The 12,839-nt window shown below is 36.5% G+C and overlaps 1 pseudogene across 1 annotated transcript; it reads right to left on the bottom strand.

The window, feature by feature from the left end:
• Positions 1 to 1,084: 1,084 nt before the first annotated feature.
• LOC311092732 (sodium channel protein type 8 subunit alpha-like) lies at positions 1,085 to 12,494 on the bottom strand (annotated as a pseudogene). Its single transcript, XR_014609642.1, has 9 exons — positions 12,415 to 12,494; positions 10,380 to 10,508; positions 7,643 to 7,734; positions 3,127 to 3,348; positions 2,814 to 2,877; positions 2,468 to 2,609; positions 1,820 to 2,025; positions 1,439 to 1,714; positions 1,085 to 1,090 (listed from the first exon to the last, which is right to left on the bottom strand). The product of XR_014609642.1 is annotated as a sodium channel protein type 8 subunit alpha-like (transcript).
• Between the last annotated feature and the right edge of the window lie 345 nt (positions 12,495 to 12,839).

The raw sequence follows: 12,839 nt of genomic DNA, 5'->3' as shown, positions 1-12,839 counted from the left end.
CCTACTGCCCTCGAATGTCGACGTGTTATTCGTTAAACCAGTGAGAGGTGACAAAATTAATAAATGAAAGAGAGATCAAATAAAAGAACTCCAGAGCACTAGGTTTGACATGGTTTCGAGTTATTTAACTGAGCTTTTAGACAAGTGTACAATCATAAATCCATAAGCTGCTGCCCAAAGCAAGACAATGAATGAGATGGAAAGAATTACAGCAATAGACAGATGGGCACTGAGTAAGAGCACTTCCTCTTCTTCTGATCTTTGAGTGTAAGGCTGAAGCACTTTGTCTAATCACCCTGGTGATATGGACGATGACTCAGCTGAAAGTGGTAGCGACTGCACAGAGCAGAGAACAGTAGTAGCAAGGGCTGGGCTGGGCTCAACTGGGTTGTGTTAGCAAATAGCAGAGGTTATTATAGCGGCTTGCTTTTGCAACGTAACAGATTATAAAAGAGGCGCATCAGTACAATCAGAGAGCGCAGTTGTAGAGATTAGCTTTAATCACTCACACTACTAATAAAATACTGTCCATCAGACAAACGTGCATGGCGAATTCCCACGGGACACTGACAAATCGTGATTTGCTACATGCTATTGCTAGCTGATGGCAAGGGGTATTATGATTAAGGTGGAGGAGATCTTATTCTAGAAGGGAGTTTATTGAATAAAACATGCAAAAGCCCAGTGTGCAAGATGAGCCATTTTTTATGAATATTTTGGTCCATTTTCCAGATGCATAACATATCTATGTAATTAATTTAAGTAAGAAAGTAAATAAATAATAAAAGTTGCGCACGGTGAATTGTTGTGCAGGTTTTAAAAGACATTTTATATATTAGGCCCTGTAAAGAGTCAAAATGTTTTACGGATTTGTTTGTTTGAATTAGTAACATTTGAAATGGTCCTGTGGTGTGACAATTTAAAAAAAAAATGATTATTCCATATAATATAGGTTAATATAAGGTCATAAAAGATCCATGCATAATAATAATAATAAGAAGAAAAAATTATTTTAGATGGAGTACAGCTTGTTCCACCATCGGACAACTACGGTATATCTGGTAAAAGTTCTTCTGAAAAGGCCTCATAGCTATCAGACAAAAATGAATGAGGTCTTAAAGCGCTAATTAAATTTTGATATAGTTACACACATGAAATGGTCAACTTAACAATGACAAAAAATAGGTCAATAGTTTTTCAAAATAACAAAAAGAAAATAGCTTTACAATGACAACAAAGAACACTTCTTATATCCATTTGCACTTTAGTGTTCTTATCTAAAGTTTGAATGAACATAATAATGATGATCTCCTCTTCAAGAAATTCACTGTACCTATCATTGCCTAGCCAGACATATCATTTAACACTTAACATGAGACATGACATCATGCGGACTGTGTGTTTAAGTGGGTTTCTGTGGAAATAACCCCGCTCTCACCTGGTTCATGATTGAGGCCTTCCGCCCAAGCCTGTTGTCTCTGAAACGGAAGCGGCTCCTCTTGCTGCCGTCATCAGATTCGGACTTGACCACCTTCTCGCTGTCACCCTTCTCCTCCTGTTCTTTCTTCCACTTTTTCTTTCTGTTCCTTCGCTCCTTGGCGCTCTTAGAGCTCAGCTTGGACACCTCAGAGGAACTGCGGGAGAGATGCCCTCCCCCATCGTCCTCTACTGCATCTTCAGATACTGTACCGGCCGAGGTTGCCATGGCATTGGCCTAGTGATGAGGGGCAAATGGACAAGAATGAGAACAAATAGTGAGAAATGAAAAAGAACAAAAAAGCACAGGGTTATATGTTAAATGCATGTATTTGTGCTCTACCTGTGCATCCTCCTGTTGTTTCTTCAGCTGTTCCAGCATAGCTTTGAACTCAGCCTCCTTCTGTTCTGCCTCCTCCATTGTGGCCTGGTTCTGTTCTTCATAAGCCATGGCCACCACAGCCAGGATCAGATTCACCAGGTAGAACGAGCCCACGAAGATCACAAGTACGAAAAAGATCATGTACGTCTTCCCGCGGCTCGCAGAGTCTAAGAGAAAGAAGGGCATAGCTCCCATAACGGTATTTGAATATGTGTTTGAGTATTGTATCATCATACCATACTACTTTCTGCAGGATGCAGTATGTTCACTGTGTGCTTTATCAGAGGCGTGTACAGATGGTGGCCTGATCCACCCCTAAAATCTGATTGGCCACCCAAAACTTCTATACTAAGATTGGCTATCTACCTCAGTGGGCAGACCTTGAATAAAACTTGACAATAACTACCTTGGTTTAAATAGGAGTGGGAAGATTGTGTTAAGATTTGACAGTTATTCTATTAACTTGACTTTGGCTGTTTCTAAATAAATAAATAAAACATTTTGTTAGCATCTAACTAGCTAGTGAGAAAAAAAAATGTTTACACAAAATGTGATTTTGGACACTATTTTCAATATTAAACATGCAACTTAGTAAAAGTGAATGCACACCAGTTGGTACAGATTCTCCCAGAAGTCTTGTGTCATGAGTCGGAAGAGAGCAAGAAAAGCCCAACCAAAGGAGTCAAAGCTAGTGTAGCCGTAGTTTGGGTTGCGTCCAGCCTTCATGCAAGAATAGCCCTCCGGACACCGCCTACACAAACACACACGCACACAGACACACACACACACATACTATACCACAAATATTTCTGTGCTTTTGTCTTTAACGGATCATACCATGAAGTGAATCAAGTGTGCTATTATTTGGAAATAAATATTTTACAATTTAGATTTAAATAACATTAAACAATTTTTGCTAATTTAGTAGTGTGTATGTTATGTGTATGCTTTTCACCCTGAATCTGAGCTGTTTCCACATAGCAGCGCATCCGGCATGTCTGGCAGGAAGTAGAAATTTGCTGAAACAAGAAGAGATACTTGTAAAACGTGAAAACCATGCCTGAAATCACCAGAAATCCATCTACTATTTTTTTAGTAGGCAATTTATAGTTCTTTTTATTTCTTATGAAAATGGTGTAAAAACTTGTAGAAACTGTATCGTAGAGACAATCAAACTTATTGAAAAAATATAAAAAAGCTGAGAGCAGCACTGATTGACGCTACTGAATGAGCAACTACCCTAAGTAGTCAGAGCTTTATCTACTTACTGTCATTCATGATGTATTCATCAAAGTCAAAGCCTTTGCTCCCATTGGCCAGGTAGGATTCAGTTGAATTGACTGGCCAGATGACACACTTTTGCCGAAGATTACCCATAAACAGCTGTAGACCGATGAGGGCAAATACACTCAGACAGAACACCGTCAGAATCATCACATCTGACAGCTTCTTCACTGACTGGATCAGAGCACCCACAATGGTTTTCAGCCCTGTGAGAAGATGAGGAGACAAACGCAACAAGGAATATACAGTCTGCTGCAAACACTTTTTTTGTGATAATGCTCATATCTGTGCAAGAACACACACTTGTACACACACTCTTAACAATTAAAAAAAATCTTATAAGAGCACACACACACCACACACAGAATATTTACAGGTATAATACATATTCTACACTTGTAAACTGTTACTGGAACAAATAAAAATATACATAAATGCACAAATTCTTTCATACAATTTGTGATCTAAATTTCTACTATATGTCTCACAATATAAATTTACATTTTATGCTGTTTTCACTGATAAAATATTTAATAGAATCATTCACCTATTTAACATACACTTCTTTTCAAAAGTTTGGGGTCTGTAAGAGTTTTTGAAAGAGGTCTCTAATATCACCAAGGCTGCATCCAGGGCCGTCGCTAGTGGGGTGAAAGGCATGCAATTTGGTTAAATATTTTTTCCAAATATCTGCTTCTCTTACCTCCCTAAAAATGGTTTAGTCCGATCTAAAGTCAGTGACAAACATCAGATGGATTATCACCCAATAAAATTGTAAGTCCCACCCCAGCTCGTGAATAGAACCAATCAGAGTTGAGGCGGCAGTGCCTGAAGTTAACGATGAACTTGGTGGAAGAGCAGGAGACTAACTGACTGAAAAATGTCGGGGAAAAGAAAACATAAATCAGGGTGCCAGAAACGCCATGAAAAGAAGGAGAGGGAGGCCAGGAGAGTTGTATCCCGGTCGATCAAGACGTTCTTAAAGACAGGTTGTATTGTTATTTCGCTTGGAATAAGAAAACTACCGTCTACAGCCTGCCGGGTACTGTCACTTTCATTATCGGTGCGCACCACAATCGACCGAATGATTAGGTGGTCAAAATTCCTGTCTTTTTACATTATTGTAAATAGAGTTAAAAAATTGACACGAGTCACGACGCATTGCATTATGCACCTGACCTGCCGGCTGATGGTGTATTTATTACATCAAGAAAACACGAATACAACACACTGCACTTGGATGAATACATTTATTAGCTTTATTTAATAATATTACCACTTCCATATTATCCTTATAAAAAAATAAGACAATAAATTATTTTATTTTTTAAATTTGACTGCATTCTTGTCCATTTCTAAATGTTTACTTTTTGATTTATGAATTATATCAGACTGATAGGAAAAAAACATTTTGCTGTTACTTTTTTAAAATTGGTTTTATTATTATTTAACAATTTCTTGCTTTTTTGTTCGTTTTTATTAGTTGTCATTTTTATATAATCCTTTAACTTTTAAAATAAAGGTTTTACAACAACATCACCATCTTCTGTTATATGTGGGCCTTCAAGCTCATCTATTGTACAGTATATGATATTGGTGGAGGGTGGTGGGGGCCCACATCAATATTTTTTCAGGAATCCTCTAGCTACGGCCCTGGCTGCATCTATTTAATAAAAATTAAAGCAGTAATTTGGTGACATGATCCTTCAAAAATCATTCTAATATGCTGATTTTCCACTCAAGAAATATTTCTTATTGTTATCCCCAATGTCGAAAACAGCTGTGCTTATTCATATTTTTGTGGAAACCGTAATTCACATTTTTCAGGATTCTTTGATGAATAGTAAATTCAAAAGAACAGCATTTATTTGAAAAAGAAAATGTCTGCATAAGTCTTTGTCACTTTTGATAATTTAATGCATCCTTGCTGAATAGTCTGTCCTTTCTCATTTCATTTTCTTTAAAAAAAATTAAATAAATACACCTTACTGTCCCCAAATTTTTGAACGGCAGTGGTGTTAAATTAACATATATGAATAAGAAAAACAATTCTTCAGATCAAATATCCAAGCAATAACACTATAACCTACTTGGTTTCCTTAACTTTCTTTCACACATACACACACATATCGTAAGAAATAATAGTGTGGTTTGTTCATATAAAACCATGATTTACATTGAACAGGCAGTTTAAAGAGTCTCTTGTCTCCTCAGGGCAGATGCACACAAACTGTGTCTATCTCCAAATACAGAAATACGTACATTTTGCTATCATTTAACCATTTGAATTCATGTATACCACACTGATTTATAATTTGAATTACTATTATACTATAAATCATACCAGTTCATTATGTCAACTGAAAAAAATTATTTCCTCATTTTTGGTCTGCCAAAAGAAGTCTGATAAGTTGTGGCTAGGATAAGTATTAGTATCCTCAATAAGTCACATGACTTACATGATGTATCATTCATGTTTCAAAAACCATGTGATAAGATTTGTGTGCTAAACTTTTGAGCACAAAAAGAAAGTTGATACCATTTATTTGCTTTTTAATGCCATAAATTGCCTTCTGTGTAAGTAGTAGCCAATATAATGAACAGGATTCTGTGGAGACTATGGTAAAAAGATTTCCAAAAAGTGCACATTTCATAAGCACTTTACTAAGGACAGTTTGTGTGGAGACCTTGAAGAGACACGAGGAGCACTCTTTAAACACACATACAATATTCAACACATATCAGCAAAATGGACACTGCTTGAAAAGAGCGGCGCCATACAAACAGTATGCAGAGAGCCAACACAGAGAGAGGAAGAGGAGAGGACAGGCAAGGGGAGGAAGGGCATGCAGGTCATTTAAACGCCAAGGCTGAAGGCAGCAACATCATCATCTTTGCTTTATCACCATGGTGTCAATGTCTGTTTAACCAATCATTCTTTTCCAGAGAATGTGTAACCCCGTCTTCATTTCTCAGCTAATCTCTTAGCTAAGAGAAACCAGGTTAATAAAGAAGTCATTCTCAATTCTAAATACTCACATGTGGGGTCTACAACAATGTGAGTGTGTTTAACATAGCTGAGTGTGATTGTGTGAGGAAAGCTAGTGAGTTAACTTAGCTAGTCCTGATCTTTCGCCTTCCTGCAACAATATGTGCATACAAACAATTCTTCTTACATCTTCTGATGTCTCTGTTTTACTTTCCACTCCGAGTTCTTCGAAATAAGAATAGGGAGGGAGTTACAAAACAGTAATTTTACCAAAAAAATTAGGTAAAAAATATAGAAATCTACATGTGTGTAAAGGATGCAGAAATTTGAGTAAAGCCACTTGTTAAAAAATACAAAAAACAGAATAAAAGAAAGACAAACTAAAAAAGCAGGTGTTTTCGAAAGCATCATGCAGCAGAAATGTGTCAAACTAGGCTTGGCAGTCTCAGTGAGCACGCTACCCATAAACCATTGCTCCATGACACATCACATCAGCTTCTTTTGAACAAACTCTGATGAGATGTTCATCAAAAGACAGACTAGGATGAAATGCACATATAAATGTTGCTATGCTTTTACGATGTCCTAAGGTTGAGTTTTACGTTGTCCGCTTAGGGTCCTGTAACTAAAACTCAACACAACAAAGAAAAGACATCTGGCCTATGCTGTTTTAAACTCTGAGGCTGGACATTTTAAATATAGAACATAGGGCAGCAATCTTTTCCTTTTTACACAGTTAATTATTATTTTTTAACATGGGTTGGTTGAGTAATAAGAACTGCATTCTGTGTCTACATATACTAAACTAGAGTACTACTGCATAATAGGAAATGTGATCTCCCAACTGGAAAATCCAGTTAAAAGCTTAAAGTGGTTTGAAACATGATACCTGGTTTCCAAATTGGCCATGAATTGGTCCTAGAGTTTTAAACTGATTTGGTCGGCCATCTTGGACCAACAACAAACCAGCCTGACCACCTTTAACCAATAGGGCCTTTGAAGAAAGCTGGTATACCAAGTCAGTCAGGTCCCCACCATCTGTTAGTCCACCTAAACCAGTTACCATGTTCCAAAACACAGCTATGACCTTAAAGTGGATTTTCCAGCAGGGCGAGATGCATATTTCAGGTATTCCCACTACTTTTCGTCATAACAGCTAACATTTATAACACGTCGCCGTTGACATAAATGCAGTTTTTGATCAATAAAGACCTTTTATTCCCAGATTACTGGAGGGGCATGTGATTTTTCTGCCATCACTGATTTGACTGCAGACTGCAAAGCCTATCAAAAATGTATCACTACCATTTTTGATCGTTTGGATATTAAAACATAAATTGAACATAAATCAAAGAATTCTTCCTGCAGCATCCTCTCGAAAAAGTACAGCAAGTCAAGTAAAAAAAAAAAAAACTAAGAAAAATAATAACAGTAGTAGTAATACTGGTAATAATAATAGTTTGCATCGGCGTGGGAAGCAGCTCAGCCTTCGTGTTTAAACGCGTTCTCACCTGGTATGACAGAAATAGTTTTGAGAGCTCGTAGAACCCTGAAGGTTCTCAGGGCTGACACATTCCCGAGGTCCACAAACTCTGTTACATATCTGCAACAAGGGAGGATCACACACAGAACAAACACCATGACACAACACACACACACAACACCACAACACGTACGACACACCACTACCACCAGCACCACCACTGAACTGGGAGGAAGACATCACGCAAAGCCTGTCTAACGGGAGAAGAGAGAGAAACGAGCGGAGGAGGAAGAAAGAGACAGGAGTGTGAAAAGAGAGACAGCGAGCGGCGCCCTCTGTTGGCCCTGATTGATGCTGGACTTACCTGGGATCACAGCAACAGTTTTCAAAGCCCTCAGCACCCTGAATGTGCGCAGAGCTGACACATTGCCTAGGTTTACAAACTCTGTAACATACCTGCAGAATGGATCGCAACAAAGTTACCAGAGAGAGGAGAGAGTGAGAGGATGGAGAGGAGAAGAGATACAGGATGAAAAAGCAGTGAAGGAAGATGATGATTCACAAGATAAATTAAGTATAGTAAAAATATATCACATAAAAACAATGTTCCAGGTTCCATGCTTCATCTCAGAATTACTGTAATTACAAGTTTTAGACTAGAAAAAAACATGAACTGAATTGCAGGTCCAAAACTCTGAAAGATCTCTCACTTGACTTGTCATGAAAAAACAAATTGAATAAATAAGATTTTTAACATTTTTGAAAGAAGCCTGTTATGCTTACCTAGACTGCATTTATTTGATAAGAAATATTGTAAAAACTGTAATATTGTGAAATATTGTTACAATTTAAAATAACTGCTTTCTATTTTAATTTACTTTAAGATGTAATGTATTCCTGTGACGAAAGCTGAATTTTCAGCATCATTACTCCAGTCTTCAGTGTCACATGATCCTTCAGAAATCATTCTAATATGCTGATTTGGTGCTCAAGAAACATTTCTTATTATCATCAATGTTGAAAACAGTTTTTGCTGCTTAATGTTTTTCGTTGAAACCAAGATATAGTACCATTCAATAGTCTGGGGTAAGAAATGTGACAGTAAAGACATTTATAATGTTACAAAAGATTATTTTTTATTTTTTTATTTTTTTTGAAAGCTGTTCATTGAACTGTCAAAATTGAATTTTGATTCCACAAAAATATTAAGCAGCAAAAACTGTTTTCAACATTGATTATAATAAGAACAATTATTAATAATTTAGCACTAATAATTTAAAACATATTGAAATAGAAAATGGTTATTTTATATTATTTCACAATATTATTGTTTTTACTGTATATTAATCAAATAAATGCAACCTTGGTCTGCATAAGAGACTTCTTTTAAAAATCAGAAAAAAAATCAATTATTCCATATAGAGGTGGATTAATGTAACGATTAAACTATTTGCAACGCCACACATGGATCCATGGCATTATGAGCATTGCCTTAGAAACCAATTATTTCTGAAGACAATGACTTGAATGGCTCCAATTACAATCTTAGAGTTGCTATCTTGTAATTACAGTAATTTCGACACAATGTGATCCCAGCGTAAGAATTTAAATCTTGTGGCATTTATTCCAGTGTAATGCCTTGCCCATAGACTTGTAATAGCATTAAGGTATTTTTCCTGTTTTTACAAATTGAAGTTGAAATTATTTTCTGTGGTAACTGACAGCATTTCGCAGATACTGTCCATAGAGCTTTCCTTCTATTGAACCCGGAACATTTCTTTACTGTCAAAGTAAAAACATGAACAATATTCAGATTCTCACAACATGTCATAGAATTCATGATACATTTTATACCTGGAAAACAAAAACACGTTTAAATCTTGTATAAAAATAGTTATTTCACCATATTCTCAATTTCAGAATTTAACTTTTTAGGAGCAAGAGTTGTCTTTATAAGATGAAAATGGCTGCCCTCCAGAGAAATGGATGAATGCAGATAGGGACAGAAAAGGAGCGATGAACAGACGAATCAAAGTTCAGAAAGAAAGAGAGTGTTATGACACACAGTATATATGTACACACATACACAGAAGTATGAGCACAGACATTGTCATCTTTGAGCACTAAACTCCCATCTACCACCTATGAGAGGCAGGACACGAGAGCCTCTGTCTCTCTCACGTAAGACCACAGACACACACACACTCTTTTGTGCAAGCATGACATCAAGGCTCAAAAGTCATCTCATGACCTAAATAAAGGTCATGGTATCGATTAATCATTCAATTTCAAACTGTTCTCACACCTCTACTGTGCAAAACTATCATTGTCAGACTGTCAGAATGTTCATGCTACTTAATACTCAAATACTTTGCATGTTATTGAAATCTTTTAGATGTTTAAGTTGGTCTAAAACTGCCCTACACTCAGTGGAGAAGCTTGCCTTTTTGGGACATGGATGCAAGTGAGAAAGTTCCAGAAAAAGTGCAGAGCCCATTTCAAATCGCTGCAAATAGTATAAGGATGGAATACTAAAGCTGTTATTTTATTTTTTGTCGGTTTATTTATTTTATGATTTATTTTCTAATAATTTTACTAAATAATATCACCATATTCCTTGAATGCAGGATCCGCTATAGTCTAAAAGTCAATGCTGCACACAAGAGTGTTATGCCCCTGTAATCACTGCATGCAAAAACAGATTTTAAGTGCAACATTATCGAAATGTTTCATTAATATTTGAATTACAAAAGGATTATACTTACGCCATAGAGATGACCATGAAATCCAGCCAGTTCCAGGGGTCTCTGAGGAAGGTGAAGCCATCTATACAGAAACCTCGAGCCACAATTTTTGTGAGTGACTCAAAAGTGTAGATTCCTGTGAAGGTGTACCTGACAGAGTGCAATAAAATGAATGCATATAAATAAATCGCATGCTTAGATTTTATTTTATTTTTTAATTGATACCTTTTCGTTATTAAATAAAATATAATATATAGTTAATATAATATATAGTAATATAATAGTATAATTAAGAAGATGTCCTATAATGCTGTTTTTATAGGCAGCTTATTAGGTTTTGGAACCAAGCTTACTATTGGTTAAGAACTCCCACAAAACTCCATCACCCCCAGTTACCCCAAAAATAGACCCAGCAATTTTTAGGACTGGCCAAATTTCCAAGTGGAGCTCACACTGTCTTCAGCATTTTCTTCCTCCTAGCCAGCCATTAGCCTGTCACTCGGCTAACAATTTAAGCCCAGCTTTACAAGCACTCACACTGGAGTGGTTGCTGGTTCAGTTTAAATATATGATCTTTGAACTTCTAACCGTTTTTGCTATAACAATGTTATAATTAAATAACATGAATAACTCTGCGCATGAATCATAAATAATATTACAGTCACATTTGATGAGGAACATTTGCATAGAATAGAATAGAATAGAATAGGGATGTGCACAAGTACTCCAGTACTCGGACCTGACAGCGGCGTTTGATCATGAAATCATAAAGTCGCCGTGACTTTAAAGTCATCTTGAAATCCAAATGAACCCTATTTACTTTATTAGCGCCCATTACTAGTCTTGTGGTGAACGATTCATCAGTGTAAATTAATACACAGAAAAAAATTGTTTGTCGTGGTAATCCTTAATCAAAATTTGCATCCGCTCTGGAATGGCGTTCCTTCTCTGATGATGTCAGTTTGACGGCATGGGTTGAATATCCTTAACCATTCCCCTCCAACCGTCAGTCTGCTATGAGCAAAGGATGGAGAGGAGGCGCGCTAAAGTAAAACCCCGCCCTCTATTCAATATTCCGTTTCACTTGGAAAAATGTCACAACACTGAAATAAAGTCGGTTGCAAATTCCGGTTCATGGGGACTTTAAAAATATATATTTCAGTTTTTTCTGATTGGGGCATTTTGGGCAGTACCTGAGGTCTGCTAGGTTAGCATTAGGACACCAGGCAGTCCAGACTAGTGAAATAAAGTCTAATAAAGTACAAAAGTGTATTAAACAGTTAGCAAAGCCTTTTAGTTTACCGGTGTTCATTAACTCTTCAGCGTCAGCTCAAACAGCAATGCCCAACATTATTGACTATGACTGGGTTATTTGAGACAGTCATACTCCTTTTAGATGTTTCTTTTTCAGAAACATTGATGATTTTATTAATAATCCAGCAGTGTTATTTTTTCTCATATGATTTCAACAGTAAGCCTGTTTTTTCATTAAAATGGTTTCTCGTCTTCAAAAACACGCAGGCAAAGAAAGTAGATGAAAATACAATTAAGTACAAGATGTGCAGCGCTAATCTGCCATATACTGTATATAACATTATAAAGCGAACACTAAAGAATGTTGTGAATTATTTGTACTTTAGTTGCCCGTTTTTCATGTTGTTACGGGAAGAGCGCATCCACAATGGGAATAAGACTTTCTGGCTAGTTCACTTGCATTTGTGTCCTTTTTATGCAGATAGATGTTTCTTTTTTGAAAACACTGATGCATTATTGATATAGTAGTGTTATTTTTCTAGTCATATTTTCATAGACATATTTTCAGGTCATATTTTTATTTGTCAACATTAAGTTTCATGACAGTGTTTTAATTCAAATATTTGTATTATCGCCATGACGGACACGACCCTGTCCCGCACCCCCCACCCACCCCCTGAGTACTCGTTTTTGAGACCTATCAGTACTCGAAATGAAAAATTGACAAAAATGCCCATCCCTAGAATAGAATAGAATAGAATAGAATAGAATAGAATAGAATAGAATAGAATAGAATACTTACTCTACTTGTTTGGACCATTCTGGAGGATTGCTGAATGTCATGAAGACACAATTTGTCAAAATTGTACACATGATGATCATGCTGAAAACTGTAAGAAGTAGTTAAGGAAATTCTAAGGTGATGTCATAAATATTGATTAGATATCATAACTGTGAAGGAAAAAGGGACATCAATACAAAATCCGAATAATTTCATGATGTTATGTAGCAAACTCTGGGGTCAGAGGTCAATTGTTGGTTGAAAACATAGGCAGTTCCTCCTACGAGGAAGTATTAATGGCCTTTAAAATCACCGTCTGTATCACAGCACTATGAGCTTTCATTCGGAACTCTCATTCGCAGACCAGAAAACGTATCGGACCCATTTGAATTCTGCACAGAATGCTATATTTTAAAGCGATATGGAGGAGATTAGGAGGAGAAACG

Source organism: Abramis brama (genome assembly GCF_963993115.1).
Source record: "Abramis brama genome assembly, chromosome: 11".
NCBI classification, from domain to species: domain Eukaryota; kingdom Metazoa; phylum Chordata; class Actinopteri; order Cypriniformes; family Leuciscidae; genus Abramis; species Abramis brama.
Note: the sequence above shows the minus strand (reverse complement) of the source record. Positions and strands in the feature narration are given on the sequence as shown.